This window comes from Podarcis pityusensis (assembly GCF_964106645.2).
Source record: "Podarcis pityusensis genome assembly, chromosome: Z".
Lineage (NCBI taxonomy): Eukaryota > Metazoa > Chordata > Lepidosauria > Squamata > Lacertidae > Podarcis > Podarcis pityusensis.
Genome location: NC_138044.1, coordinates 15,787,569 through 15,796,143, shown reverse-complemented (window position 1 = coordinate 15,796,143; position 8,575 = coordinate 15,787,569).

Here is an 8,575-nt window from a genome sequence, read left to right as displayed (position 1 = left end):
CAAATACATTGGTGCAACCTATCTGGCACTCCTGATGGTGAGTTTGCACTACACTGACCTCCCCACTGCCTTGCTTCAATACAACTTAACTATAGCTTAAATAGTGCTATTCTTATAGAAAAAGAGATGCCAGAACTTACCATTAACACCTCCCTCATTCTTAGAATGGCCATACTTCCTCGGTTTAAAAACTTCCAAGGAAAGAGGAGGTGCCAGACACAAATCGTTCAGGAGTGTGTGCGTGTATTTGTGTGTGGTGTTTGTATATTAAGGGACATGTAGTAAAATGTTGTGTAGAGAAACATCTGTGGGATATAAAGTAAAGTGAGAGCAGTGGGTGGGCTGTGAGAGGAGGATGGAACCTTGGGGTGTGCTGTGTGCTGATTGGCTGAGGATGGAGTGTGATAGGCAGGTGACAGTTGGGACAGGTGTGTGTGACAGTTAAAGGCAGTTGGGCTTTGGAGGAGGAGGAAGGAGGGAGAATCCAAGAAATCCATTTCCTCAAGACACGTTTGTGGCTTAGACAAGCTGATTTGTCTCAGGAGGGCAGTTTGGTCCCAGGGACTCCAGTTGTCAATCCTGATCTCCACAGAAGAAAGGCCTTGACAGTCTCACCTTTGGGAAGGAGTGAGGAATCTGCCCTGCTGAGGTCTTCCAAAATTTGGCAGTTGTGGTCCCAACCAGTGTCAACAGATACAAAATCAGTTCCTTGTTATATACAAATTCAAAAGAGCCAGACAAGGAGAAGGGTGAATTGTTGGCCCAGTTATCAAAAAGATCTCAGAAAATACTTTGGTCCAGGACCCTTTGTTTGGTGCCCTCCTGCCAGATATGCTTGTGGGTCTCAGGATCCTGGCATGGTGGGGAGGCACCCCTAAGTGTACAAAATAAATTCATTGTGATGTCAAATAGCAACCATGTGCCATTTGCAGGGAGAGTTCCCTAGTGTGAGCCGAAAGAGAAGAGCTTTCTCCCATCTTATTCTTGTATCTGAACTTGCCTGGGAAGTCTCTTGTCACCATAGGCATAGCCAGAGGGGCAGGGAGGGGAAGCTGCCCCCCATCAATAAAAACCAATAAAAATACATAGCAAACTGAGGTTCTGCCCCCAAAATGAAAGGCCCCCCACAACCAAAACCCTGGCTATGCCCATGGTTGTCATTCTTTCTGGCCGGACTTAACTTGGCAAGATCTCCCTCTCCCCTGTCTCAAGGTCTTTGATGAGGACTCCGTCTGGGTGGAAGGGAAAGGGAAAGAAACCCAAACTGCCCCTATTCTGTTGGCTACCAAAAGATGCTTCTTTCAAGCCTGATTTTGGTGGGGGTGAGAGGTGAACCTGTGGGCACCAGAGGCGGTCTCTCTGGCCCCCAGGGTGCCCTTGGGGGGCATGTTGGCATGTCCTATCCAAGGACTGCCCCCCCCACTGGCTCCCAGAGCTCGGCTTTAAATGCCAAAGATGGTGGAGGCTGAGGTACCCTTCCCAAGTTTGCCCGGCCACATGAAGATCATCTTCCCAAGGGGCTCCACCGTGAACCTCCTCAAAGAGTGGAGCTCCAACGGTGGGCCCTGGGCTGGCAACTCTGCAGGTGAAACAAAGAAAAAAGGACAGAAAGAACGTAAAAAACAACAACACACACAAAAAAACCCCACTTCTGCCTTCCTCCAAGACTCCTCCAAGCAGAGGTCAGTCTCCTCCGGACTCCATTATCGTCAGAGTCTTACAGGCCTCGCAATCGTCTTCCTCTCAGCAACTAGAACAATTGCTCACCTGAAGGCTTAAAGAATGGATGATTTTTAAAAAGGCAAATATATTAGACATCAAAGTCTGGGACAATAGGTTTGGCTGGCACAGTTATCTGGGATATAATAAAGTTAAAATCCATAGACGATTCCTCAATCACATAAGAAGGAAATCTCTATTTACTGTATAGGAAAGAAATAAAAAATTACTGGAACCCAAAACCCCTTGGTGGTTGTCACCGTTAGAGGCAACAGCAGTGAAAAAGAAAAACATGGATATCAATTGGCTGACATACAAGGAAATATTACAAGAAGAAAACAACCAATTTAAAATTAAAAAATACGAAGAACTAAAACAGGCATGTGTGAACTGACTACAATATTGCCAGGTAAACAACATTTTAAAATCAGACAAAAAAATTAATGGATTTGACACAAAGATATTGGATAGTAGTAGTAATAATAATAATAATAATAATAATTTTTTATTTATACCCCGCCCTCAGGGTGGCTAACAGGAAATATAAAACATTGATTAAAATACAACTTAAAAACAGCATAAAACAGCATAGAATACAACATAAAATGCAGCATCAATATCAATAAAATTCAAAAACTCAGAGGTCTTGGGGGGGGACCAGTCAATTAGACATCAAGATCAGGCTAATTCAAATTGAAGGCCAGGCGGAATATTTCTGTCTTACAGGCCCTGTGGAAGGAAATCAAGTCCTGCAGGGCCCTAATCTCGTGGAACAGAGCATTCCACCAGGCCGGAGCCGTCACTGAAAAGGGTGAAAAGAACTATTATTAAATAATAAAAATATATTATCAAAAACATACAGATTATTGGATTGAAACTGTTGAATAGTGGAAAAGATGGACGAAGGACACAGCTCTGTTGGATTCGCAGCTCTTTATAACAGCAGTTAGAACTGCTGCTGGAATCAGACTGACTGCAGCCTAGCTGGCTGCTTTATATAATACTAATTAACTTGTAACAGTAACAACTCACAACTAGACAACCAATCAGGAGCGACAGTTTTCAATCCTTCCTTTACATACCGGTGGCCCTGAGTGAGAACTGCAACTAATCTTAATACATAACACCCCTCCCAACCTAGATGAGGTGTTAGGCTCCCCCAATCCTTAATTGTTACAACCATATACCATATATGCTAGCCACGGATTTGATTAGAATTACAGGTACTTCATACCGCGTAGTCTTTCAGGTAGGCTGAATGTATATGGGTCCGGGTAGAACACCGAGGTATCACTGGAGGGGCAGCCAAGCTGCTAGAGCCCAATGACACGCTCCCCCCCGGGATGCAGGTGTATGGCTCGGTTTGGAGGCTTCTATGTCGGCTTCTGCAGTGGAGGCTCCGGACTGCAGCTGTACCATAGGCTCCGGTAAGGTTTCTGGTACAGATGGGCTGTACGCTGGACTTTCCTCCCCAGCCTCGCTTGGTTGAACTTCAGTGGTACTTGGCAGCTGGCCTACCTCTGCCCGGGCTGCCGGAGGCACTGTCCCCCCATCCGAATCCTCCAGCCTGGGGGTGCAGTTGGTCAATGCTCCGGCGCCATATGCTGATATGACTTTGGCCCTGTAACCCCAACCACCACAGCCGGCACCCAGGGAACCTCCCCCGCATAGTTCCGTCTCGCTGTTCTAGCTTGGGGTTAGCTCCGCTGCCCTGCGGAGGCTTCACAAGCTATCCCAGAAGCCAGATCCCTCTTGCTGTTCTGGCTTCTGGGGTTCAGAATTTTTTTCTTCTTGTTCCCCCCCCCCCAAACTACGTGCATCTTACCGTCTGGTGCGTCCTATAGAGCGAAAAATACGGTACCTTCTCTTCCGGAATTAAGACACGTGGCGTGCTAGCACAGCCTGGGGAATCTGCCACTGTGAAATCTGGGTGCAGTTGGTTGAGAGGAGATTGCAGGCGGCGGCCCATCAAAAGTTCGGCGGGGCTCCAGCCTGTTGTTGTGCACAGTATTATGTGTTGTACAAACAGGTACTAGCCTACCCATTTGTGCCAGTCCCCCTGTGCCATATGTGACAACGCTTCTTTAGCTGAGCAAACCATTCTCTCTGCCTGACCATTGCTGGCTGGATGAAATGGGGCTGTCAGAGCGTGGCAGATGTCCCGGCCAAGGAGGTAGCGCTCAAATGTACCCGACGTGAATTGGGCTCCATTATCCGATATGAGAACGTCTGGCAACCCATGTGTGGCAAAACGCCTCTGCAGCACTCGGATAACAGCTTCTGAGCGGGTTGAGGACATTAATACCACCTCCAACCATTTAGAATATGCATCCACGACCACCATAAAAGTGTGTCTGTGGAAAGGCCCCACTAAATCGATATGCACCCTTGACCATGGTGCCTTGGGGGTCTCCCATGAGTTCCCACGATGCACAGGTGGATCAGGTCTTGACTCCTGGCATGCCTGGCATGATTCGACCCAGGATACGATGGCCTTGTCCATGCCCAGCCACCAAACAAAACTGCGTGCCAATGCCTTCATGCGCACAATTCCCAGGTGCCCGACATGGAGTGCATGAAGGACGCGCTGACAAAGCTTGGTTGGAATGATGACCTGGTCTCCCGATAGGAGACACCCCGGTGAGCTCAGAGCTCGTGCTGCCATTGAGTGAAAGGCTGGAACTCCGGATCAGTTGGCCCTTTTGGTCACCCCCTCCACACCCAGTTGAGAACACGGCTGATGGTACGATCCTTGGAAGAACGGAGAGCGACGTCAGCTGCTGACAGAGGAAATGCAGGCAGTTCCTCAATCAGGAGTACCGCTGACAAAGACGCTGGATCTTCGACTAGCGTCAGCAAAGGCCAGTGGCTAAGTGCATCAGCGTGCCCTGACAACTTGCCTGGTCGGTATAGGAGCCGATAGTTATAAGCCGCAAGGAAAACAGTCCAGTGTAGCATTCATGGCAATAAAATCGGGGGGGGGGGGGCGGGCGGTCATCAGCCAGGATACCCAGAAGAGGTTTGTGGTCTGTGACGAGGTCGAAAACTCTGCCATAGAGGTATTTGTGAAAACGCTTAACTCCTGCCACAAGCGCCAGCGCCTCCTTGTCAAGCTGACTATAGTTCCTTTCTGCTGACAACAAGGTTCTCGAATAGTATGCAATGGGAGCCTCTCTGCCATCAGGGAAAGCATGGCTGAGAACGGCCCCGACACCGAAAGGTGAAGCACTGCAGACTAGGACAAGAGGAGGCTCCTTGTTGTACTGGGTGAGGACAGAGTCTGACGTTAATAGTGGGGGCCCATGACCATGATGCCTTTTTGTCCAGCAGTTGATGGAGGGGCTCAGCGACGGTCGCTTTGTGTGGCAGGAACATGTTATAGAAGTTCAATAGACCTAAAAAGGCCTGCAAGTCCTTCTTGTTTTGTGGTTCAGGAGCCTGTTGTATAGCTTTGATCTTTGCTTCCATGGGGTGAATGCCGGAGCTGTCAAACAGGTATCCCAGGAACTCGACTTGTGGTACAGCGATCTGGCATTTCCCTCTCTTTAACTTTGAGACCTGCTTCTTGGAACCTGGTCAGGACATCCTGCAGCCGATCAAAAAGCTGTTGTGTTGTTCCCGCTGAGACGAGCAAGTCATCAAAGTAAGGTACAACACCAGGCAGACCCTGTAGGAGCCGCTCCATTAAGCTCTGGAAAATTCCCGGTGCCATGCTGACTCCAAACTGCAGCCGATGACAACGGAAAGCCCCACGGTGCGTGACAATCGTCTGTGCCTCGGCAGTGGCATCATCTACTGGCAGCTGCTGGTATGCCTGAGCAAGGTTGAGTTTCGCAAAAACCTTGCCCCTCTCCCAGTGAGTGTAGTAAGTGTCGGACGACAGGGACGGGGTACACATGCTGTTGGAGCACCTTGTTTATCGTGCACTTATAGTCAGCACAGATGAGCACTGACCCATCAGGCTGGATGGGTGTCACGATGGGAGTCTCCCACTTAGCTTTGTCTATGGGTTCCAGGACCCCCTGTGCGATCAGTTTGTCTAGTTGTTCATTCACCTTAGGCTTGAGCGCAAACGGTATGCATCGAGGCTTGACTCTGATGGGTGTGATTAGCGGATCGAGGTTAAAGGATATGGGCGATCCCACATACTGCCCCAAGGTTCCATCAAACACTTCCGAAAGCTCTGTGACGATGGCGTCTATTTCTGACTGTGATACACTGTGGATGCCTGTAACTTCCAACCCCAGGGACGCAAACCAGTCCAGTCCCAGCAGGCTGGGCCGATTTCCATCGACGACGACTAACTTCAGCGATCCCAAAAAGTCCTTGAAGGTCACTTTGAACTTGCCCACACCTACAACTGGAATGTTATTTCCCTGATAATCCCTCAAATGCAGGTAGGTAGAGTCCAGTTGTTTCTTAGATAATTTGGGAATCAATCTTTTGATGGTACTCCAAGAGATGATGGACATGGCAGAGCCTGTGTCAACTTCCATGTCGCATGGTTTTCCCTCAATAGTCACGGTGACATAATTTTTCCGGTATTCAGACCCATCAGCCTGGCCAACTGTCAGCTTGGCCGAGCAACGGCAGTTGGTGACAGCGTGGCAGTCCTTGTTAGCATACATTGTCGATGCCTTCTTGTTTCCCCGTGCCGGTAGCCTATCTGCTGGCATAGATGAGCAACAAACCCTCGCAATATGAGCCTTAAGTGAACAACGCCAACAGATGGCATCCTTGAAACCGCATTTGGACCGAGGGTGGTTGCCACCGCAACCCGCACAGTCTGATTGGTCCGTCGTTCACCGTTTGACCTTTCCACGTTCCTGCTTGATGCGGCAAACATCATCCTCTTCGTCTGAGCAGCCCTCGGATTCACTGATCTCTCCACGGTGGACCCAGGTTGACTTCTTTGAAATTGTTGGGCTGTTGGCCTTGCGGATCTCCGCTGTTGATTGTTTCGCTGCCTCTGCAGCTTGAGCTTCCTCGATGGCCTGTTTGAGAGTGAGATTGGAGTTGGCGAGGAAACGGTGCTGTAGTTTCTCGTCCCTCACACTGCACACGATTCGATCCAGCAGGGCATCGCTCAAGTCCCGCAATTCACAGTGGTATGCAGCCCTCCTGAGGGCCGATAAAAATTTGTTGTCTCCCCCTCAGTTTGGATTCAATGATGGAACGCGGAAGGGCAGCAATTCTGGACACCATGGGTGCATAGTGTCCCTTGAGTTTCTCAGTCAGCGTGTCCCAGGGTGCGGCCTGCACCACAAGCGGAGCCACAAGAGCCCTAGTCGTCTCGAAAACTTTTGAGCCGTAGACGGTGAGGAAAAGAGCTCTCTTCCAATTGTCCGTCAAATCGGTGAAAGCATTTGCCTCAAGGTAGCATTCGAACAGAACGATATAAGACTGCCAGGACTCGGTTTCTGGCCAAAACGGGGGTAGAGGCAGTAGCGACGCCATGTTTTCCCAGTGCCGGTTGAACGGTGAAGGATGGACACTAGCCTCAGCGATATCTCAGCTCTTGAGTGTTCAGCTCAGCAGTTCAGCTCTGGCTGTGTCTTGTTTCATCCTATCCCATCCTTGTCGCCAATGTTGAATAGTGGAAAAGATGGACGAAGGACACAGCTCTGTCGGATTCACAGCTCTTTATTACAGCAGTTAGAACTGCTGCTGGAATCAGACTGACTGCAGCCTAGCTGGTTGCTTTATATAATACTAAGTAACTTGTAACAGTAACAACTCACAACTAGATAACCAATCAGGAACGACAGTTTTCAATCCTTCATTTACATACTGGTGGCCCTGAGTGAGAACTGCAACTAATCTTAATACATAACAGAAACCTTCAGGACGAGGAGGTGAAGGAAGTGATGGTGAAGTGGGCACACGATTTTGGCTATCCAGTTGAGATGGAAAAATGGGGGAAATTATGGAAAAAAGACTTGAAATTCACAGCGTGCTATCTGATAAAAAAAAAACTTTATGAAAATGATTTACTGGTGGTACCTGACCCCATCCAAATTAGCAAAAATAAAGAAAAATAACAGCAATATGTGTTGGAGATGTAAACAAAATGAAGGAACCTTATTTCACATGTGGTGGACATGTCCCCAAATCAAAAAAAATTGGGACATAATCTACGAGGAACTAAAAAGAATGCTAAAGCACACTTTTTAAAAGAAACCGGAAGCTTTCCTATTAGGCATTCTAACGATAATCATCCCAAATGAAAATAAAAGAGTGTTTCTTTATGCGACAACAGCAGCTAGGATGCTAATAGCAAAATACTGGAAAAGTGAGTTAATACCAACAAAAGACGAGTGGCAATTAAAGTTGTGCGAGTACCTCAAACTAGCCATAATGACAGAACTAATAAGAGATCACTCAGTCGACAAGGTAAAAAAGGAATGGGATTACTTCAAAAACTACCTGACAAAATATGGTTTCAAAAACAATACTTGGTTGTGCTTAATCTCACAGATATAATGGAAAAAAACTGATTTTAATAAATGAATACAGAATATTTGTCACTTAAGTATTGAAGCTGCAAAGAAATAGAGGGAAGTCAACTAATACAGCAGGGATTAAAACTAGTTTTCTGGAACAGAAAGAAAATGACTGTAAAGAAAGAAAGAAGGATAACAAATGTATTTGTTTCTGAGAACCTGGCGTATAGAATAGTTAAATTACTGTTTGTATCCTTTGAACAATTTTGTGTACTTGATTAATTTTTTTCTGTTTTTTATTCTCCCCCCCTTTTTGTATTTTTTCTTCTTGAATATCTGGATGTAATGTTTAATCCATGCTTTCTCCGTAATTTTTAAAAATGCAATGAAGATATTTTTTTTAAAAAGAACAA